Consider the following 24,824-nt stretch of genomic DNA (forward strand, 5'->3'; position numbering starts at 1 on the left):
TGAGGGAGCCCACTCTTACCACCTGCCAGCAATCTGACAGGAAGTCCAGGATCCAGCTGCACAAGGCAGGGTGAAGGCTGTGGTTCATGTTCTCTCAACTTACCCTTCCTGAAGTCCACAGTCAGTTCTTTTGTCTTCCTGACTTTGTTGCTGAGGCACCACTCAACTAGCTGGTATATCTCACTCGTGTACGCACTCTCATCTACATCTGCGATTCTACCACCAATGGTTGTATCATCAGCAAATGTATAGATGGTATTTAAGCTATGCCTAGCCACACTGTCATGTGTACAGTATAGAGAGAGTAGAGCAGTGGTGTATGCACATACCCCTGAGGTGCACTAGTGTTGATCGTCAGCAAGGAGGATATGTTATCACTAGCTGCACAGATTGTGGTCTTCCAGTTTGGAAGTCGAAGATCCAATAGCAGAAAGAGGTACAGAGGTCCAGGTTCTGTAGCTTATCAATCAGGATCATGGGAATGATGATGTTTTGATGGCTCTGGACCTATACTCGTTGGAGTTTAGAAAAATGAGGAGGAATCTTATTGAAGCCTATTGAATATTGAAAGCCCGAGATAGAGTGTATGTGGAGTGTATGTTTCCTATAGTGGGAGAGTCTAGAATCAGAGGGCACAGCCTCAGAAAAGAGTGACATCTATTCAGAATAGAGATGAGGAGGAATTTCTTCAGCCAGAGGGTAGTGAATCTGTGGGATTCATTGCCACAGACAGCTTTGGAGACCAAGAAATTATATTTAAAGCAGAGGTTGATAGGTTCCTGATTAGTCAGAGAGTGCAAAGGTTATGGGGAGAAGGCAGGTGAATGGGAGTGAGGAGGATAATAAAGCAGCCATAATGGAATAGTGGACCAGATTCAATGGTCCAAATGGCCTAATTCTGTGACTGTGTCTTATTGAGTTATGGTCTTATCTGATTTTACAATAAGCTATTTGTCTGTGTTTGGTGGGGGTTTAGTATTAGCCCATTTAATGATCTAAAAATATTGCCCAGCCTTTTGGGAAGTGAGACTAGCCTGATCCAAAAGAAAAAAAAGTATTTGTACAGTTTGGTGTATTGTGCACAAAGGTCATTTTTCCATCATGCTGGGTGTGGTCTTATATCGATTCTATTCTGTTTCTTGTATTTACTGTGAATGCCCACAAGGAAATGGATCTCAGTATTGTATATGGTGACGTGTACTTTGATAATAAAGTTACTTTGAACCTCAAAAGAAAAGAAAGAGAAAAAAAAGAGAATAGCCTGATCCTCCACTTAGGCAGGGTGACAAGGTTTGTGAAGTTCCTAATTACTTCACAGCATCCACCACTGCATGATTTGTCCTCATTAGTGATTTACCAAATGTTTGTAATCATTTTCCTTGTGGGCAGCAAGCAGTTTGGGTGTGAGGTGGGGAAGTGTGTTGTTTCTCAGGAATACTAAACTATAGTTGGCTCAATATTGAAATTTAAGAGACTACTAGACAGGTATATGGAGAAATTTAAGGTGGAGGGTTATACGGGAGGCAGGGTTTAAGGGTCGGCACAACATTGTGGGCTAAATGGCCTGTACTGTGCTGTATTGTTCTTTGTTCAATATGACGAAAGGGGGAAAATATGAAGATAGAAGTGCTTTTTCTAGTTCTCTTTCTTCATCCAAACACTGGCAAACCGTCTGATCTATTTGAAGGGAGATTGCAGATGGCAGTAAGATGCAAAGTCTACATTTTGGGTTACAACTAGGAAACCTACTTGCTTTTTAATTGGAAGCAGAATGATACACGGGTTTTGTCATTGCTTTCTTATCAGCTCTCAACAATTATTCACACCTGTAATTAAATTTGTTTTAAAACCAGTCATTACCTTGACATTTGTATTGTATTCATGATGTTTAACTCTGTTCATGCTACTTCTTAAACTTTAGTTAATTTTACTTTCTCCCAATACTTATAAAGGTGGCTTGGAATTATGTAGATATATTAATTTCAGTATTTTCAGTATTATGTTGTACAACTGAACTTCCTAATGGAGCTGAATATGTATCACAATAATAAAATACAGAATCAGAATCAGGTTTAATATTACTAGCATATGTCATGAAATTTGTTGTTTTGCAGCAGCAGTACGTTGCAATACAAATAAAAAGCTAGGTTACAATAAGAAATATATACATATGAAATTAAATAAGTAGAGCAAAAAAAAGAAAAAAAGTGAGGTAATGCATGTAAGTTTATTGTCCATTCAGAAATCTGATGGCAGAGGGGAAGAAGCTGTTCTTAAAATGTTGAATATGCGTCTTCAGGCTCCTGTACATCCTCCATGATACAATAGTAGAAATGAAAAGAAGACGTGTCCTAGGTGATGGGAGTCCTTAATGACAGATACCACCTTTCGGAGGCACCGCCTTTTGAAGATATCCTCGATGCTTGGGAGGGCCCATGATGGAGCTGCAACATAGAAGCATAGAATATAGCAAACCTACAGCACACTTCTGAGAGCTCAAGACCCAAAATAGTAACTTTGACTCTTAACTGACATCCTGGAAAACCATTTAATTCAGTTGGAGGAGGCAGCTGGCAATTAAAAAGCTATGATAAATTTTCACCACCATGAATGATGTCAAAAGCACAAGCAAATTTCCTTACCATAACAGTAGAACACTGGGCATTGTCAATAACCAAGAGTAAAATAGTCTTCATTTTTCAGCTATTTTTAAAGTTGTAAATCTTGTTTTATCTTCAAGCTGGATTGCAGCTGAAGTGAGAAGGAAATGGATTAAAGTGTTTTGTTATTGAACATAATCTTTCAAACACAGAAGTAAATAGTGATTGTAGAATAAGTAAAAGTGATGGTATAGTAACTCGTCTCCCTCTCCTCTCTACAGATTTCCTCCCTATCTATCTTCCCCATCCATGCTTTCCCCCTACGGAAGAGGAAATGTGTTTAGAGAATTCCACATGTAATTATTCCTTAAAATGATTCACTGATCTCCTGCCTATATTGATTTTGCAACAATCAACCCTTGGCAAATACTACTGTTCTTCCTCCTGTGTATTCAGCTTATACTAAAAAATTACATTTGATTTTTGTTATTTAATATTCCTTTATTTTGATCATGATTACATTTCGTTCCAGTTGTATTTTTTCCTACCACAATACTGAGTCAGTGGCGAGGAAGGCAAATGCAATGTTAGCATTCATTTCAAGAGGTCTAGAATACAAGAGCAGGGATGTGATGCTGAGGCTTTATAAGGCAATGGTGAGGCCCCACCTTAAGTATTGTGAAGTGTTTTAGGCTGCTCATCTAAGAAAAGATGTGCTGACATTGGAGAGGGTTCAGAGGAGGTCCACAAGGATGATTCCAGGAATGAAAGGGTTATCATATGAGGAATGTTTGCTGGCTCTGGGTTCGTACTTGCTGGAATTTAGAAGGATGGGGGGGGGGGAGGGAGAGGGAGGGGATCTGATCTGACCTGGAATAGGAACGAGAGGGGATCCGGAAAATGAACTGCAAATGGAGGGTTCTGGTATGTGGGTTGGTGAGAGGAGGTTGGAATGAAGTTGAATCCAGATCTGGAAAATGGAAAAAGAAACATAATATTAGAGTGATTTCCAGTGATAGAGAGGAAGGATGGGATTTTTTTTTGGGGTGGGGGGAGAAGTAAAGAAGACTTCAAGGTATTGTTTAAATTTGACCTGGAACAGTCTTCTATCAATCTCATTAAATTAACCACGGAGTTAAAAATGTCTATAGGTGCTATAGGGAATACAGATTGTGCTTGTACTCTAAGAGGAGATAATGTCAATTGTTTGTAAGGATAAGAAACGGTGGGAGAAGGCATTATGTTTGAAGACATTACTTGGCAAAAAGATAGCATCTATGTTGCCTTATGAAAATTGAGGTATTGGGGGTGTTATAATGGGTCTTCTGGTGGAGATTTTGATAGAAGAGGTTAAATCTCATTTATTGGGAAGCAAGGTTATGGAGATAAAAAGATTGCAAGTTTTCAGAAATGGGGAAAGGATAGGTAGTTTATCTATATTGATATATTTTGATGAGGTGAAGCTCTCTGAAGTTAGTTTTGGGTATGTTAGTTATGATGTTTGAGCTTATATTTCACCTCTACCTAGATGTTACAAATGTCTGAGGTTTGGGCATGTTGTGGCAGTATGTTGTGGGAAACTAAGTTGTAGTAAGTGTGGCGGGGAACATAAGTATGAAGATTGTGAAGGCATAAAGTTTAACTGTTGTAATTGTGGAGAAGAACATAATGCAGCTTATAGACAATGTGAAGTTCTTAAGAAGGCAGCTGAAGTTCAACAGGTTAAAGTACAGTTAGGTGTCTTATGCAGAAGCCTTGCAAAGATGTTGATAAAGTATTACCAGTCAGAGAAGCATATGTTGGCATCAGTTCTCTTTCTAAAGATTGTTTATGAGTTGATAAAATGAAGCTTGTGATGTTTATAACATATATGGTGAATTGTACTGCTCAGACATCTAGTTGTACTGAGAAAATTAAAATTGTTGTGAAAACTGCTGAAAAATATATTTGTATAACTGGTGTAATGTGGGAAGCTGTAAACAAAGCTCTGATGGGTGGGATATCTGCAGTTCAGTCTCCTTGTGAAGGTACATAATGGGATTAAGAGTATCTCAGTGGAATGCGAGAAGCCTGATTCCTAATGGTCAAGACTTGAAGTTTATTTCTGATACACCAAATTCACCCAATGTTACATATATCCAGGAAACCTGGTTGTTACCAAATTTAAGTTTTCCTTTGCAGGATTATATTGTAATCAGACGTGATGGGTTAGTTGGTCAAGTGGGTGATGTTGCAAGTTTTATAAAGAAAGGAATAGGATAGAGAGTTGTGGATATGAATGAAGTGTATCAGGGACATAGTCAAAATACTAGATTCAACAGGCAGAAGTGTTAAAGTGGTAGATTTTTATGACTTGAGCAAAGCTTTTGATTGATTTGTTGGAAAGTATATGTAGCTCTAGCTCACTAAGAGTTGTATGGTGTGAAGATTTTAAGGCATATAGTACACTGGTGTTGATTGCAGATGATGGTAATGGTTTTATTGTAGAAGTTTTAGACATTTTACATCCTGTTTGTCTTAATGATGGGAGGAGTATGAGATTTAACATTTATAATAGTTCTGAAACTGCTATAGATCTAACTTTAGTTTTGAACATTCTGGCTGGAGTGGGTGAGTGGGATGTCATGGGAGGTAAACATTGGGAGTGACAATATTCCTATATTTATAAGCTTGGATTTGGATTTACATAGGGGGCAGGAGGCCACTCTTAGGAGGTGATTATTTTGGTAAAGCAAATTGGGAGCAGTTTAAGGTTTAGTGTGATGAATGTTTGTCAGGGTTGGATGTGGAGTTCTGCAGTGGGTTATGTCACATTATTCAAACTGCAGTGGAAGTGATTCCTATTAAAAAGATCATTAATAAGAAAAAGGTTGTTCCATGGTGGACGAAGGAGTGTGCAGAGGCAATTAGGGAGAGAAATAAGGTGTTTAGGAAAGTTAATAATGTCACTCGGAGATTGATACTATTATATAAGAGGGCATAGGCCATGGTGAGGAAAGTGATGAAGGTTGCAAAAAAGGTTTACTGGAAGTCATTTTGTGATAGTGATGAAAGGAATATTAAACTTGGAGACATTTGGGGAATGATTAAGAAAATGAGGGGATCTACAGGGCTAATTAAATTCCAGTATTGATTGAAGAAGGTCATACAATTGTTACTGAAATGGAGAAGGCTGAGTTACTGGTTCAGTCATTTGCTGCAATTCATAATCAAGATAATCTGAGTGAAGAGGCTAAACAATGTAAGTATAAGGTTCTAAGTGAACACCCTGATGTGTTGGAAGCCAGGTGTAGCAAGATAGTATTAGTAATGTAGAGTTTTTCTTGCATGAATTTAAGAAAGCTATTAATACTACAGATCAGACAGCTCCAATAAAGGATATGTTATTGTATTGTTTAAACATATGGCTGACAACTCTCGAGATAATATTAAAAGTCCTGAATCATACTTAGAGTTTAGGCCATCTTCGCCCCTTCATGGAAAATGGTTGTTGTAGTGCCTGATCTAAAACCTGGGAAACCCCTCTAGTTATAGACCAATATCGTTAATGTCTCACTTGTGTAAGCTTATGGAATGTATGGTAATAGAGTGGTTGGATTATATTTCAGGGGAAAAAGAGGTAATCAGAGTTTTATCAGAGTGGATTTCAAAAGGGTAGAATGACTTTGGATGCAGTTTTGTGTTTGGAAAATATTAGGAAAGCACAGATAAATAAAGAAGTTGTAATAGCAGTATTTCTGATATTGAAAAAACATATGATATGTTATGGAAGGAAGGGTTTTAGATTAAATTATGGAAATTAGGATTGTAATATTTTTGAATTTTTTTTATTTGAATTGTCTGTGCAGGTAAGGTAGATTTGGGCTTATATGAGAGATTGGGACCTCACAAGGCAGTATTTGTAGCCCTTTATTGTTTAATATTATGATTAATGACATTTTCTCTGAGTGAGGTATTGGCAAATCAGAAGCTCAGGTGGGGCTAAGAATTAGGGGATTATAGTAAGACTTGTGGATAATGGGCATAGGGGAGATACCTTTTACAGAATACGTGAAACTGTTGGATTGATGGGAGAATGGGATAAAACAAGAAGGGAAGGAATTGTATTGACTCGACTTAGAATTGGGCATTCCTTGTATTTTGTTGGAAAACAGCACTCTGGGATATGTAGGTTTTGTCATCATTATGAAACAGTTGAACACATCCTTTAACAATGTAAAGCATGTAAGGTTGAAAGAAAGCAAATGCAGGCTGCACTACTATCTTTAGGGGTTGACAGTTTTCTTTAAAAAATTTTACTATTATGGAAATGAAATTATTTCACAATAGTCTTTCACTACAATCTGTAGGGCTTTTAGGGGTAATTTAGTTTTCATTTGATAAATAGTCAAGTTTTTATTTCACCACACTTCAGTCCAGTTAGTGGTGGTAATGCACCTTTAAGTTGGACTGCCAACCACCATTAAAAGTCAGGAGATATTTCAGGTGACTTTAGAAAAGATTCTCAAAGTATCAGTATTCACATCTGAGATTGCTGCTATTATTTCAGTCTTGGAATTAGTTGAACTATTAGCTACTTCTGTGATCTGATTTGTTCTTGGTCTTGATATCTATTAAAACAGCTATTTCAAATTGTAGACCAGATATTCTTGAGATTGTACCTCATCTGTTGTGGCAGTAGGGACTAGACCCATGTATACATTTCTTATGGGTTCCTGCCCATGATGGGTTTTAATGGAAATGAGGTGGCAGATGCCCTTGCCAAACAATCATTTAAAATTAAGGATATAAATGTAGTAGTATCTTTGCATAAGAGGGAGATGAAAGCCATAATTAAAAAGTCTATTCAATCAGTGTGGCAACAAAGTTGGGACAAGAAAAAGAAAGGATGGTGTTTGTATAAAATTCAGAGGATGGTGGGAACTCAGCTGGGAGATGGGTATAGAAGGAGGGAAGGTTTATGTGCTAGTTTACGCATTGGACATGCCAAATTGATAATTCCTTGTTCAGAATTAAGATGCAGGATACAAGCATGTGTAGGGTGTGCTCGTCAAGAAAGACTGCAGCATATTGTTTGAATGTAGTTCCAATGAGGTGCAAATGGAACATCTAATTGTTAAATTGTGATCTTTGGGACAATCAAAGCTTAATATTAAAAGTTTGTTAGGATATCACTGCCATTGTAATGTATAGAATTGTGTATTTGATCTTCTTAAAAACTTTAGACCTTTTGTTATTGAGTTTTTGGGGGCAGGAATTTAGTTAATATAGTATATACTTCCCATCCCTGCTCCACAGTCCAACTCAGTAGGTGGTGGTAGTGTACCATGCGTTGCTCTGCCAACTGCTATTAAACTATGTGCAAGAACAAGGAAGCTATAGTGATTGGGCAGGGTTAGAGTGGGAAGAGTTAGAGGCTTTAGCTCAGGCTTTGAGGAGTGGAGCTCAAGGTGATGTTTCTGTTAAGTTCTCTTTTCTTTCTTCTTTATTGCACAAGTAGAAGAGTGGGAATGGAATCAGAGCAGTGGTGTACCACTGTATGATGTGGGAAGTCAGGGAGACCTCCAGTATCTCTGTTCACTACATCTTTGAGAAGTGCATCCAACTGCAGCTCCTTCTGGATCATGTTAGAGAATTGGAGCTGAAGCTGGATGACCTACAGGTTATTCAGGATACAGAGTGTTCGAGTGACAAGAGTTACAAGGAGGCAGTTTCTCCTAATTTACAGGACTGTTAACTTGGTCAGAGGGAAAAGCAACAACAATCAGTGCAGGGTATCCCTCAATAACAAGTATATTTGTTTTTGATACTTTTCAGGGTGATGACCTAGCAGAGGAAAGCTACAGCTGTGATTGTGTGGCTTAGAAGAGAAGACGGGAGAAGAGGTGAGCAGTAGTGATAAGGGATTTACTGGTTATGGGAGGCAACATACCAGTCTGGAATGAAGGGTCAAGGACTTCTAAATCGAGTCCATAGCATCCTTAAACGACAAGGTAAGTAGCCAGAGGTTGTGGTCTAGGGCGGTATCAATGACATAGACAGGAAGGGTGATGAGGTCCTACAGAGTGAGTTCAGGGAGTTTGGTACTAAGATAGAGGACATACCTCCTGCACTTGCTCTAGATACAACTTCAATGGCGTTACCAGTTTCCTTCATCTTCATCACCATTTGTCATTCAATCTCTCCTGGACTGTCACAGATCTTATTCTCTCTGCTCCTTCCTCACCCTTGTAATTCTAAACTTCTATCATGTCTAACATTTCACTGCTAGTCATTGAAAGGTCATCAACTTGAAATGTTCTTGTTTATCTCTATCCAAAATTTCCTGCCTCACTTGCTCCGTATTTACAGCATTGTCTTTTTATTTTGGATTTCTGGCACAAGTTTTTCTTTAGATAGAATACTTTGACAAAATGTTTGCTCATCTGAATGTGGCTCCATGCCATATTTTAATGTGCTGCTATTTTGAAACATTATGGAATGTTTTACTGTTGAAGGAACTGTATTTTACATGAAAATCAGATACATTCAGAATTGGAGCAGTGGTAGGCTAATCAATCCATCAAGACTACTTTTTAAAATTTTAATTAAATCACTGCTATCTAATTTAGCCATTACTCCATATTCCTATTACTGGCAATAAACTTTCATTTTCTTACCACTTGTCTATCTACCTCTACCTTTAAAAAATACAAAGACTATGCTCACATTTTGAGGAATTCTTCCTCAGTGTTGACCATAGACTTTATATTTTGAGATGGAAAATTAAAATGCCTCCTATCTTAAAGGAGCATCCTTTTATAGAGTATTGTGGTTATAGCTAGTGTGCCAAAAACTTTTGCCTATTACTGTATTTGTTAACGTGGAGCAGGGAGAGAGTTTGTAAACCAAGCAGGAGGAAATGATATTGGGAATGGCAAGGATGAAGAAATGTGGGAGGGGTATGGGACAGGTGGCAGAGGAGTGCCAGTTGGGGAATGGCATGGGTGCAGACACACCCAGAACTGAGGCACTAGGCAAGGCCATTCGATTCCAAACAATTGCTTTATTGATTATAGAATGTCTCTCTGGTGCATTCCACTTCCTCCCCTCTCCCTTCTTTTCCCAACCACAATTCCTCTCTCCTTGCCCCCTTCCCACTCAGTCCACAGTAAAGACCCATATCGGTATTGGGTTTATCATCACTCACATGTCATGATTTTCTTTTTGCGGGTGCAGTACAGTGCATACATAACAGTACCAGAGCACTGTGCAAGTCTTGGGCACCCTAGCTAAATGTATGTGCCTGAACTATTACACAGTACTGTATACAACCAGTAGTTATTAGTTCCAGGTTCTTCTAGAAGCATTCTCTCCATATCCACCTTAACAAGATCTCTTGGGATCTTGTATGTTTCAATCTAGTCCCTCTCCCTCTTTAACATTCCAGTATGTTCACTTTTCCTCATAAGTTAACTTACCCATTCTAGAAACTATTTTAGTAAACATTTTCCTAATAACTTCCAACATATTAATGTCATTTCTTAACACTCCTGAAGTAGTCAAACCCTCAGTTAAATCATAACATCCCCACTTTTTAATTTCCATTAGCAATAAATGACAATGTTCTGCTTGATGTCTTAATTACTAGCTAGACAATATGCTACCTTTTGAAAATCAAATAGTAGACACCAAAGTCCCTCTGTATCACAGATCTTTGAAGTCTCACACCATTTAGGTAGTTTTTTTTTTAAAACATTCACTGGTAAAATGGGAAACTTCATATTTTTGATTCTTTGCCTGTGTTCATTGCTTAATTTTGCCAGGAATGAGGATGGATTTTCCTTTGGTGTTAATTCGAGCCACTTGGGGGTTTGTTACTAAACTGAGCTCCTTCATTTATATAGACTAGTGTGTCCTGTCATTTTATGAATGCATTCAGATTTGAATGCTTTCTTGGTGATATGAAGACCATGGAGAAAATTTAGAGTGATTGCTATAGCTAGATCAAACTTCTGTAGTTATCACAATACTGATAGTGTCTCTTAGGACTTAAAATGCAACTTGAATGTGCAGTAGCAAAATTTTTAGACATTTAGGCAGACACATGAACAGGTAGTCAGTAGAGGGATATGGACGTGCAAGCAGATGGGATTAGTTTAGAATAGTTTAACATTGTGGTCAATGTGGGCTGAAGTGCATTTTCTTGTTCTGTATTGTTCAATGCAACAGCGTTTAGAAGAGGGTATTATGATTAATGATGAAACACAATGCATGCATAAATTTAGATGAATCTATGCTTGTTACTAGGATTTTTCATACAAGGAGGGTTATCAGTCTCTTGATGAAATTGTTTTGTGCAGAATGTGCATACTTGAAAATGCAAAAGAACACAAGTTTCAGATAGAGGCTGATCATGTCACGAGGTGGAGACAAGGGTGCTGGGAGAGGACCCACAAGCAGGACACAAACACGTCTTTCTTAGGTACAATAAAATAGTTTATTACTCGCTAGGGGACTAGGAACTAGGAACTAGGATCGCCGCGGACCTGGGACTTGCGGACGGGGGAGCACGGACAGCCGCGGACCTGGGACTTGCGGACGGGGGAGCACGGACAGCCGCGGACCTGGGACTTGGATACCATGGATCACTGCAGCCAGAAACGTGGACACCAAAACACAGGACAAAGAATCTTGAACTAGGACTCCTCCTCCAGATCAGGCATCGAGCCGGGACTCTTCTTCGGGGGGTAGACACAGACACTGGGCATGAACGTTGAGCCAGGACTCCACCTTCAGCTCAGGCACAGAACCAGGACTCTTCTTCGGGGGGGGGGGGGGGGTAGACACGGACAAGGGGCATAAATGTCGAGTCAGGACTCCGTCTTCAACTCACCCCTGGTAGATTGACCTTGCCCGGACCCACTCTGGCGACGGAAGGCGAATTGCTGGTACTCCGATGCGGGCTGGATCTGGCTTGTCGTAGCAGTGGCGGCGACTTGTGAAGGCTTCTTAACATTCTCGCCGTGAATGGCTAAAGCCAAGGGTTTATAAGCTGCCAGTTCGGGTCGAGGGTAGATTACCTTGATGGCCAAGCTCAAGGGACACGTGAAATGGAATTAGAAGGGAACAAGGGGTCAATGGTCCAGATCACAACCTAACTAAATTTAAAGGAGAACCGATCCAGACCATGACAGATCATTTAGCGAACCATAGTAAGCTGTCTGATTCCTGGTGATTGACTTAATTAGTGGCAGATGTACACTAAGAAAAAAAATTCCATTGCTTTTGGGAGCAATTAGTTTATTACAGGGAGGTAGCTATTTAAGAAAGTCTTAGTAATTAAATAAAGGAAATTCTCAGAAGGAGGAGTATATATTAATTCATTTGCACTTTATCTTGCCTCTCAACACAAAATTAGGACCGGGACAAGCCACAAAAATTCCAGATGCCAAGAAACCAGATGACTGGAACACTGAGATGGATGGTGAATAGAGTATAAAGTGAAGATTTGAAATGTTGATTTTTAAAAAAAATTGGTGAACATCTTTCCCCTTAGATTACAACTTATCAAGCTATTTTTTCATGTTGAGAAGCACCAAAGGTTTTGAACATAGATCCCAAATGGGATGATGGGACAGGTGAGATGTTGAGATTTTCATCAGTGAGAGAGGCAGGAATATGCTCATTTAAAAGTGGTGTATGGAACCATTTTTTCCTCTGGCAGTGGACCTTTGGAATTTGCTGCTCCAGTGGGTAGCAGAGACTAGATAATTGGAGATGTAGATAAAAGGCAGAAATAGTTCAAATTTTTGAAAGATACAGGGACTATGGACAACTGGACTGAAGAGGAGCTGAAGCAGCATAAATCATCCATGATCATGTTGATTGATGGGGCAGGCTTGAGGAGCCAAGTGCCTTACTTCTGCTCTTAATTCCTTGTTCTTGAGAATATATACTTAATGCACAAAAGAGAGCCAAATAAGTTGTAATGAGAACACTTTCTGTACATCTCCAGCAAATGAGATGTTGCACAGGGAAAATGATTTCAGGAGAATGAATTCCTAAAGAAAATATTTTGGATTAGGTACCAAAATCAACTCTATGCTCTTGATTTTGAAGGAAACAATATCTTAAAATGAGAGTACCTGAGATGCCAAAAGAATAGATAATTAGGCTTTGAAGCACAGAAATGCGTATTTTGACCCAACTTGCCCATGTCAACCAAGATGCCTATCTATACTAACCCTATTCACCTGCACTTGGCCCACATCTCTCTAAACTCTTCTTATCCATAACGTAGCAAGACATTTTTATTCTTGTACTCAAGTACTCTTGCAATTTCAACCTATTTAACATTTTCCCTCCTAAAGAAGTTTGGAAATAATAACACGTTATTCCTTAGCAAGTTGATGCCCTTTAGTATCCCATAAATCATAGCCCACCAAGCCAAAAAGGTCTTGTTTATTGGTTCTCTTAGTTTTGTATATATTAACTAATTTTCAATCTACCCCAGTAAATTCTCCCCAATCCCTCGTGCATGAACCTTATTCATAACCTCACATGAGGGACCATTTTGAAAAATTTGGAAAATCAAGTACACCATAACCCATGGTTCCCACGAGATATATTCCTAAGAAATTCAGTATATCAGTCCATATTGACTCTGTGCCTCCACATTATTTCCCAGTAAACTTGTACAGAATCCTTTAAGATTGCAACCTCTTCATCACTCCTAATGTCAGCTAGCAGGTCAATATTTCCACGTTTTCTTTGACCTTTCTTAAATAGCAGGGTCACATTTGCTACTTGCCAATCTGTGGGCACTTTTCCAAAATGTATAGAATGTGAAAAGAGCTTTGCCTCCTTTATAACCCTGTCTTTAAAAACTACGGATTGCAGACCATCAGCTCCTTGGAATTTATAAACTTTCAGGTTTAAAGTACCACATATTTTTGCTAAGCCTACACAAAAACCACTGAGAAAATGCATTTAAAACATCCTCTGTAAGGAATCTGCCTCAATTTGCATCTGGTGGAAATTTCACCTTCTGGCATTTACTGCTCTTCTGACATGGTGTAGTGTAGATTGATAGTAAAGCCTAATTATCCAGATTTTCGATCAGTTGAGAATAATAAATATAGGGATATCTACAAAAAACCCAATAGTTCTCTCAAGAAACAATTCTGACCATTTTTATATGAATTACCAATTAGCATTGGCACTCTGGGTTGCTATATAACTTTCAGGTAATATTGTACAGCAAAACGACTTTCCACTTCCGGTTAGTATATAGTGCTTCCTTATCTGAAATTCCAAAATTTGAAAACAGAAAATCAAAATTTCTTTTGAGTGCTGACATGTCACAAATGGAAAATTCCACAAGGCACTGGGAAGGTTCTTGGGCAATGCACAATGCTCTCACCCCACAGACAGTTCTGAGAAGTGACCTCACATATGGAATGAATAGAAGTTAATGATAAACTGGATAGAATAAAAAATCAAGATCTCAATCATTTATTGAAAGAGCGGGTTTATGAGGGTAAGAGTGAACTTATGTTGCTAAATGATATGTTGATAATGAAATAAGCAAAGCTATATCATGATGAACTGTGAAGATAATTGTGAATATTCGGCTGGCTGGTTGCAGAAATTTAAGAAAAGGCATGGCATTAAATTTTTAAGACGTGATGATAAAGCATCTGCTGATCACAAAGCAGTAGAGAAATTGAGTTTGCCAAAATTGTTGCCAAAATTTAACATGCTGAACAACTGTGTGATGAACAAGTTTAGGTCAGACTGCTTTCCGTTAGAACATAAATTCAGAGTTATAAATTATGGAAAGCCCAAGCTATCTCATGATATATTCAAAATCCAAAACACTTCTGGCCAAAACACCAAGCATTTTGGATAAGGTGTACTTAACCCGTATGTTTATAATAAATTTACTTTGAACTTCAATTCCTGGTCAAAATTTTGCTGAGACCTATTGTTCTTTCTAGTTTTTAATGAGAACTGAATTTGCATTCATGGTCATTCTCTTGTTAAATGGTCCAATGTTTCCTGCTAAGTATTACAGTGAATGCAAATGAAGTACTCAAGAATTGCCTTAATGCTTCTCCAAAATATAGCTCATGGTTGGGCTAAATCCCTGAAGGAAAGGGCTGACCTTAATTGAACAGTGGATGTTCATCCCAAATCAAGTGATCTTGTGTATGGAGAAAGCTCATGAAGATCTATTGCTTTTTGCTAGCAAGGGGTTTCACATTCATTTACTTTTTAAATGAAATTGGAATATATTGGAGGTATTGACATTGCAGCATGGGGTTTGATATTATGGCTTGTGTCTTTATGGACGAGAATAATAATTTAGAAAATGTAAAACTAAACAAGGCCTTTATTTCTCATTATCTCTCAACATCATCTCTCATTCGAGCACTTGATCCAAGGATCTTCAGGTTATATCTATGTACTTTGTGATACTAGGCGCTACTTAATGTTTCTTGCTCTGCTACCCTTCCACAAAGCAAGTTTGAAACCTCCACTACTTCTTGGTGGATGGTCCTATGCAAATCAGTTTCAGTAGCTTTTCATGATGGTTGGTATATTCAGTAAATTATTCAAAGTAAATTAAATAACCGAGGTACATATGTCATCATGTACAACCCTGAGATTTGTTTTTTTGCAGGCATACACAGTAAATCCAAGAAACAAAATAGAATCCATGAAAGGCAAATAACCAATGTGCAAAAGATGACAAGCTATGTGCAAATATGAAAATAATAATTAATTATAAACAATAAATATCCTGAAGTCCCTGAAGGGTGAGACCATAGCTTTTGGGAACAGTTCATGTTAAGGAGAGTGAAGTTATCTTGCTGGTTGAAGAGCCTGATGGTTGAGGGGTAATAATAGTTCCTGCAACTGATGGTGTGAGTCCCATGGCTCCTGTATCAACAACGAGATGGCAACAATGAGAAGAGAGCATGGTCTGGGTGGTGGGGGTCCTTGATGGATGCTGCCTTCCTGCAACAGCATTCCATGTAGATGTTCTCAATGGTGGGAAGGGCTTTACCTGTGACGAACTGGACCGTATTCACTACTTTTTGTAGGATTTTATGTTCAAGGGCATTGGTGTTTCCATACCAGTCAGTGCACTCCCTACCACACATCTATAGAAGCTTGTCAAATTTTTTAGATATCATGCAAGCTTCTAAGGAAATGGAGGCACTGCTGTGCTTTCTTTGCTTGCATGCTGACCTTCTCCAACTCTGATCACCCAATGATGACTGCTACATGGACTTCCAGTTTCCTCCTCCTGAAGTCAATGATCAGCTCAGCTCTTTTGTCTTGTTGACATTGAGAAGTTGCTGTTGTGGCAACACTCAGCCAGTTTTTCAATCTCTCTCATTTCTGCTGACTTGTCACCACCTTTGATTCAGCCAGTGACATTGGTGTCATCAGCAAATTTGAATATGGCACTGGAGCTGTGCTTAGCCACACATTCATAAGCGTAAAGTGAGCAGAGCAGGGGGCTAAGCACAAGGCTTTGGCTGCAACTGTGCTGATGGAGATTGTGGAGGAGGTGTTGTTGCCAATCCAAACTGACTGAGATCAGCAAGTCAGGAATTCAAGGATCCAATTGCACAAGGAGGCTTTAAGGCCAAAGTCTTAAAGCTTATTGATTAGTTTTGAGTGGATCATAGTATTGATAGGGGCATAATGGCTTAAGTGCAGAAAATTTAAATTTGACCATGGGTGGCAGTTTCTAAGGAGTTGGGGGAAGGATGAATGAAAATAGTCTGTGACATTACTAAAGCATTCATGTATTCAGATAATTATTTGAAACATATGTTTTGTATTTAATATTAACATCTGAAATATGTTAAGTTTAGAAAGCTGCCAAGAAGGGTTTAATAGTGATCGGAAGTCCAACATGTACCACAAAACAGTTGAGTTTTTTTTAATAAGCAGCACAGCACATATTCTTCACAAGGGAAGACAAGATCAACTTTTTTGAAAAAAATAAAAATGCTGTAAATGGAAGAATTCAGTGTTCAGAGTGGGCACTGAATGAGAATAATCAATTTTTAAAAGGCAGAAATGGCTGGATATGTTGGAAAGATTGACAAGTTTGGTTATACAGTGGATAATTGGCTCATATATACTGAGCTATTGGAACAGTAATTTGAAACAAATGAAATGAGAAGCCATTGCCAATTTTGCTAAGTGCATTGGGTTTAAAGGCATACAGTTTGCTCCAAAGTTTGACTGTTCCAACCAAACCTGCAGAAATGAGTTTTCCTGACTTTGTTAAAGTGATGCAGGAACATTTAGAACCAAGGCCATTGTTGATTGCAGAACACTTCAGGTTTCATAAGCGGAATCAAAAAGAAAAGGCGTCCATTTCAGTGTATGTGATTGAATTGAAGAGCATGTCTGAGCATTGTGAGTTCAGTAATGGGCTTGTTACACTAAGATTATTTAGTTTGTGAAATCCTAAAAGAAAGCATTCAAAACCTGCTCCTAACTAAAGCATAACTTGGATTTTAAAAAGGCAGTCGAAATCACAGTATCAATGGAAATAGCAGACAAAGATGCAACTGAGTAGCAATCAGGAATGAAAGTGTGCGTGAATAAAATTGCAGCTTCTAAACAGAAACCAGCCCAGCTGAACAAATTGTGTTACCATTGTGGCAGGGGTTCCCATTCACTAAAGAAATGAAGGTTTAAATGCAGAAAATGCAACAAAGTAAGTACACATACAAACAGCATGCCATGCAGACAAAAATAAATGGACTGCTCAGAAGAGAAAAAGATGAAGTCAGTTTTGAAAATAAAACTAATCTGTATGCAGTTGATGAAGATTCTGGTAATGATGAGAGTGACACAGAAAAATCAAATCTAGAGATGTACGAATTGAAAACTAACGAGACAAGCAAAATGGCTTGCATTAAAATGAGTGGCAAATTCATTGAAATGTATTTGGACACTGGCTTGGCTGTTTCAGTCATTTCACAAACTGAGTCCGCACAGCAGTTCAAACATACAAAACTGAAGCCTGCAGATATTCAACTAAAGACTTGCACTGAAGAAAAGAGAACTCCTGTGGGAAAGACATCTGTAACAATGAAATACAACGACCAACAAGCCATATTGAACTTGTATGTGGTAAAGACAGGAGGACCAGCATTGTGGGGCATGATGAGCTGAGAGTACATCTTGATTGACGTCCATCCACAATTTGCCTGCCACATCCTCTGCAATGAAGCCAATTGAAAATCAATTAAGAAGTGTACTGAATGATGCCTCAACTGCCTCCCGAGTCACTGGAGATACGAAAACAAAAGATTTAGCAGATGATGTGGATGAGGAAGCCAAGAGGAGAGATCAGATTGTAAAGGGAGCAATAGAAGGATTATAAGAGAATACTCCAGTGAACTAAATGGACCTTCCCAAAATCAAGTTGCGCAACTAGAAGAATAAATGGGAGGGAAGAGATAGAAAGACAGAATATGAATGTGAAAGAGTGAAGGAATGTGAGAACAAAAAAGAAAGGGATTAAAGTAGATTCAGAGAGAGATAAAAGAAGTAAGTGCCCAGAGCTGTCAGAACCACTTTTTGCAGTCTCAGAGACAACTCCTACAATCACAGAGGAATTCCTAGAATCTAAATTTGTTTCACAGCCACAATTCTCACCAGCCAAGCAGAGAGACCTCCCTTGACAGGAAAGACATTTTCCCACATTAGTAAGAAAGCCTCCACAGTGATAAAAACCTTGGCCTGAATGGGACAATTTAAAATTTACTATGCTTTGGCTGTCTGAATATAATATTTACATTATAATATACAGTGTATATAATTGGAATGTATTCTCCATTGAGTTGGTTTATAGCTAAGCAGGCAAAAGTCTGTGTTTAATATTTCAGTAATAATTGAGTGTATGTCTATGTATCTTTGATGAAGCATTCTTGTTCAATTATGGGTTATATGTAAAAACATGTTAATTGCATGTGTCATTACACTACCACATGATACGTGTGCATCTCACTTAAAGATGAAGTAAACCTGTATTCTTGGACACCCGTGTTTTCCTTTGACTTAGTTTAATGCTTTGAAAATACAAAACAGAACATAAACCATGCTGACTTTTGTCTACTTTATCATGTACCTCCAGGTATTCCAAAACCACATCTCTAATAATAGACTCCAGCATCCCCAACACTGGTCAGGCTGACTGGCCTATAATTTCCTTTCTTCTGCCTTCTTCCCTTCTTAAAGGCCGGATCGACATTTGCAATTTTCTATCTTCTGTAATCATTCCAAAGTTTGGTGATTCATGAAAGATCATTTTTGTGCCTCCACATCATTTTCCAGCAGTCTGATATCCACAAGATAATATTTTGCTATATTATCTTCTCTTCCTTTTGCTTTAATGCTGTCTTTGACTTGTCAACCACGGTTGCCTCATCCTCCCTTTAGAATATTTCTTCATCGTTGGGATGTATTTACCCTGTGCCTTCCATTTTTCACCAGAAACACCAGCCATTGTTGTTCTGTCATCATCCCTGCTAGTGTCACTTTCCAATAAACTTTGGCCTGATTCACACTTATGCCTCTAATTCCATTTACTCTAATTTAAAACTGTAAATGGCTCTAATATCTAAGTAGATAACAGCATCTACTTCCAAACAGAAAGCAAGTTAACCACTTGTATCAATTCAGAAAAGCCAAATTCATGTAATTAGCAATACTTCTTTACAATGTGTAAGCATAGTGTATTCGTCTGATTGGCTATCACATGATATACTGTGAGCTGAGGAGATTTCCGAAATTAATTTTGGTACAAGTGTGTTTGCTCCTCCCACATTTGCAGTTGAAGTGGTGATGAACTTCCTTGAAATCCTGCAGTTGTGACTGAGTGTCTTGTTATACTGACTCTGCCCCAAAACCCAATCTTTAGTCAACTTCTGGTACAATGGTATTTTGCACCACGTACAAATGTTTTATTCCTTAAAAGTAGCTTTTTGTTTTTGAATCACTTGGGTTTGTAGGACAAAATAGCAACCTCAAGACAATTTTTTTTAGTGATAACCAACATTTTTTATTTACTGATTTTCCAAATACCATCCTGAAACTTGAGCTCTTTTTCTCTGGATAATCAGAGATGACATTTTACTATTTGTCCACAGGATCATATCCAAGGCTGACTTTCTATTCCATCATGATGATCAAGCATTTCTTAATACCTTGTCAATGAAACCAAGAGATTGAGTCAGCTTTCCTCTAATAGCTACTAGTTTTCCTACTTCTATAAACTGCCCATGTATACAATGCAGGTATCATTCCAAGTCCTCCCTTCACTGATAACTGGAGTTGTAAATATACGTATATTAATATGACTCTCAAAGAACAAGTTATTTTTGACTGAAATGCAATGAACCTTTGCAAATTTACATCCTGGATGATTGTGGAAGCTCTGTCATTGATTGCGCTCAAAATTCTGTATGATCGATTTTGGATACAAGAGAAATTTGGAGAAATGGAAATGGGGCAAACTTGAAGGATTGAATGGCTTACTGCTCTACTATTTCTTAAACTATTTTTACTTAAACTATTCTTTACTTAAAGCATTGTACGCTTGAAGTCTACCAAAATGTTAAAATAAGTCAATAGCTTTAGCAGGGTTCTGAGCACCTCAGAAAATAGATTTTGCAATTTCAAAGTTCAACTTCTGTTTTAAACGTTGCTTTGTGTGCTCTTTATTTGAAAAGTAACTTTATAGCATGATTTATTTTCAGCATATCCGCAGTTTAAGATGTTATAAATAAATGCTGCAAAGTATCACATTTTTAAGGTTTTCAGTTTTGTAATCTTTGGATTTCAATCTTCACAATGAAACAGCGAATTGTGAAATGGTAATCCAAAACATGGTTAAAAATAGATATGCAATGGCATAAAATATCTTTGTTATCTCAAGCTAATAACCTTGGTCTTGGATCTTTTTCATGAGAATAGCCCATTGACCTGAAATTTTGTTTCTCTCTCTTATCTAAACAGCAACATCACCAATAATGTATTCCTCCCTTAGCACTACACTGATGCCAGCCAAGATAAATGCCTTACAAAGAAAGATTTTTTTTCTTTTTGGAACAAACCTGATTTTATCAGCACAAGCTCCTTTTTTTTCCCAATAGTTCCTTTCATTTGCTTCTCTAACTTTCCTGTCAATATAGAAGAAAAATACAGAACAGAATTCACTGCTAGGTTGAAGTAAACATCTGTCTTAGTCTCAGAAACTCCTTTGAATCAGATAATGGTCAAAACTGAGCAGATTGTACTTGTGGGCAAACTTGGATTGATAATTCAAGTTGAATCTAGTACTTGATTCCAGTGTTATAGTTCACCTGAAAATAATGATTCGAAGCAGTGTCCAGGGATGGAACATAGAACAGTACAAATTGAGTAATACACCACAAAATATTGGTGGAACTCAGCATATCAGACAGTGTATATGGAGAGGAATAAACAGTTGACATTTTGGTCAAGATCCTTCAAGACTGGAAAGGAAGTGGGTCGAAGTCAGAACATGAAGGTGAGTGGAGGGAGGGATGAGTACATGGTGGCAGATGATATGTGAAGCCAGGTGAGGGGGAAGGTGGGTGGAAGAGGGGGGGTGAAGTGAGAAGCTGGGAGGTGAAAGGTGGAAAACGACTGAAGGAGGAATCTGATAGTGGAGTGTACCGTGGGAGAAAGAGAAGGAGGAAGAGCAACAAAGGGAGATGGTGGGCAAGTGAGGAGAAGCAAAGGGGTAAGAGGGGAGCCAGAATGGGGAATAAAAAAAAGAAGGGGAAGAGTGGAAAATGACTGAAAATTAGAGAAATCGATGTTTATGCCATCGAGTACAGGCTATTCATTCAGAATATGAGGTGTTGCTCCTCCAACCTGAATGTGGTCTTATCGTAACAGTAGAGGAAGCCATGAATGACATATCAGGCCCAGCTGTGATGCCAATCTACCGATCTCATCTTCTTGCAGAGATTCCTATCTCTATTTTCTGTCTTATTTTTTCTCTATTTCTAAAACATCAACTACTTTCTGAAACATTGACTACTTTTTTCCATGGATGCTGCCTGGCCAGCTGAGTTCCTCTAGCATTTTGTGTAAGTTGCTCTCTATATTCTGTCTGTTCAAGTGTCTGTCTGAATGCCTCTTAAATGGTGCTACTGTTTTTGCGTACATCACCTTCCCTGAGAGCTCATTCCAGGGCATCTCCCACTCTAGAAGGAGAAAGAAAAGTTGACTTGCAAATCTTATTTTGAACATTCCTCATTTCACGTTAAACTTATGCCCACTAGTATTTGACATTTCCACCTGGGAAAAAGGCTGTCAATCCTATCAATCAATTTTGTCTCTTTGTCAGCTCAACCCCTAGAGCTTCTAGTCCTCCAGTGAAAACAACCCAAATTTGTCCAACCTCTCCTTTATAGATAATACAGTCTATTCTAGGCAACATCCTTGTAAATCTTTTCATCACCATCTCCAGAGCTTCAAAATCTTTCATGTAACACAGTGGAGAGAACTTTATACAGCTGGAATGTGACTTCCCATCTTTTATACTCAATACCCTGACAGATTAAGGCAGGCATGCTGTATCCCTTCCTTCCCACCTTATCAGTTTGTATTGCCACTTTCAGGGAGCTGAACTTGTACCCCAGAATTCCTCTCTACATTTCTGGTCCTAAGGGTCCTTCCATTTTACGGTAAGCCTTCCTCTTGCATTTGACTTCTCAATATATCCTCATATTTGTCTGGATGAAATTCTGTCTCCATTTCTCTGCCCACATTTCCACCTGGTTTGTATGTACCTTGTTCTGTCCTTTGAAAACCTTCTTCAATATCCAAAACTATCAATTTTCTTTTCAACAGCAGCTTTACTAATCAGATCACTAAAAACTTTCATCCTGTTTGTTAGTAGAGGCCAATAATAGAGGCCAATAATAGAGGCCAACCACTGATTCTGGTGGAACACCACTCACCACAGACCATTCCCATTAATGGGCATTATTGTATATTCTGAACTTCGGCTACCTGTAACGCTGCTTCAGAATTGAATATGAACCAACTAAATTTCAGCTGAAAGAAGGAAATCTGGAGATATCAGTGTTGAGGTTTCCAGGGCCATTTATTCACAATTGTGTGTGACTTTGCTAAAATCATAAGAGTCTGAAAGTTATGTTTCTATTAAATAATTACATTCTTTGTCACTTAACTTTGTTTTGCAGCAGCTGGAAAGGAGTATGTTGAAAAATGTGCCCTGTTCAAAGTTCAGGCTTATGGTTGTGGTCCATTTCGTTTTATTAGTAATGCTGCTTTTTGCAGTGGCTTTGATAAAAATCAATTGCATTGTAGTGTTCTGGCATTACTAGTACATAAGGATGTTTAAAGGAATATATTTGTGGGTATATATTTGCACTTAAATATTCTGGTCCAAATCAGGTAAGTGTAATAAAGTTCACTAATGATCATTTTAAAATGAAAATCCATTGATTACATAGTCATCATTACTGATTCACATTTGTTATTTCAGATTTATTTTGGTAGCAAAATATAAGTTCCTAAGTACATTATCATTTGGAGTCTCTTAATTTGGTGGTCTTGATAAATGAGTATCACTTCAATATTTTGATCTATTGGCCAAAGGTGCACTTGTGAATATCAAAGAAGAGACTGCAGGAGCTGGTCTGTCATTGAATTTCAAAAGCACAAAGGTTACATTATCTAGAGATTTAGATGAATTCTAAATACATAATTGCTAACTGGTCAAAAGAGGGTGTGCACAGACAAAATCAAAGTTCAAAAACTTGGAAAGAAAACAATTTCACCCTTGATCATGTTATTGATACGTAACCGTATAAAGATAGGGAAATGGAGCAGGAGTAGACCAGTTCGCCCTGGATCCACTGTCCAAAAGAAATCGTGGTTTATTCATACTTGTCTTCAACACATTTTCTGCTCTCTTGAATGTTTTGTTAAGTACCTGTCTATTTCCACTGCACATATTGTCAATGACACCACTGTTCTTTGTGATGGAGAATTACACTGATCTTCATCTTCTGAAAAATGGGTAATCTCTTATTCCAAAACGATACCTCTGACTTCAAGGTACACTCGAGAGGGAAACATCCTCTCCACTCCATTTTTCCAACTACCCCCCCCCCCAAAAAAACTTGTATGTTTATTGGTCTTGGTTTACTGTCACTTGTCCCAAAATAGAATGAAAAGCCGATCATATAGATCAAATTATTACACAGTGCATTGAGGTAGAACAAGGTAAGTCATTAAGAATGCAGAATAAAATGTAAAAGCTGTAGAGAAAATGCAGTGCAGGTAAACAATAAAGAGCAAGATCATAGTGAGATAGATTGTGAGATCAAGAGTCCATCTTATTGCACAAGAGTCCAATTCAAGAGTCTGATAACAGCAGGATAGAAGCCGTCCATGAGCCCAATGGTACATGCTTTTAGGTACCTGTATCTTCTGTCCGATAGGAGAGGAGAGAAGAGAAGAGAGAATGCCTGGAGTGGGGTCTTTGGTTATGCTAGCTGTGTTTCCTGAGGCAGCAAGAAGTATAGACAAAGTCCACAGAGGGGATGCTGCTTCTCATGATGTGCCAATAAGATTATCTTACATTTTTAAAAATTCCATTATGTCACATCCTTGCTTCATGTGACAACTTCATCCTTCGAATCCACTTGTAAACACTTTCTGCACAGCCTCGAATGCAAGTTCATCAATCATCAAATATGAAAACTAAAACAGTATTTCACGTGTGGTCTCACCATTGCTCCATAAGGTTGCATCAAACTTCCCTAACATTAAACTCCTTACTCTGTGCCATAAAGGCCAAGATTCCATTAGCCTTTCTAATTATTTTCTGTAACTGTGTACTAACTTTATGCACTAGGATGATATGTACAGCAATATTTTATTACTTTTTATTTTTCCAAAATGTATAACCTAACATTTTTCCACACTGTATTCTATTGGCCTCTATCTTGCCAATCCTTTAACCTATTTCTCTTTATGTCAACAGAATTGCATTGAATTGACTTATATTTCTTACATCCTTCACATACATGAGGAATAAAAATCTTTATATTACATCTCCATTTAAATGTGCAATGTACGATCATAGTAATTTATAATAATTTATAATAAATAGAACAGTTAATGTAACAGAAA

At 38.1% G+C, this 24,824-nt stretch overlaps 1 long non-coding RNA gene across 1 annotated transcript; it reads right to left on the reverse strand.

Moving 5' to 3' along the window:
• Positions 1-1,580: 1,580 nt before the first annotated feature.
• LOC132401909 (uncharacterized) lies at positions 1,581-15,298 on the reverse strand. The gene is made up of 3 exons (XR_009514742.1): positions 11,476-15,298; positions 2,643-2,751; positions 1,581-2,444 (listed from the first exon to the last, which is right to left on the reverse strand). It is a non-coding gene; the product is annotated as an uncharacterized LOC132401909 (long non-coding RNA).
• Between the last annotated feature and the right edge of the window lie 9,526 nt (positions 15,299-24,824).

This window comes from Hypanus sabinus, chromosome 11 (assembly GCF_030144855.1).
Source record: "Hypanus sabinus isolate sHypSab1 chromosome 11, sHypSab1.hap1, whole genome shotgun sequence".
Classification (NCBI taxonomy): Eukaryota; Metazoa; Chordata; class Chondrichthyes; order Myliobatiformes; family Dasyatidae; genus Hypanus; species Hypanus sabinus.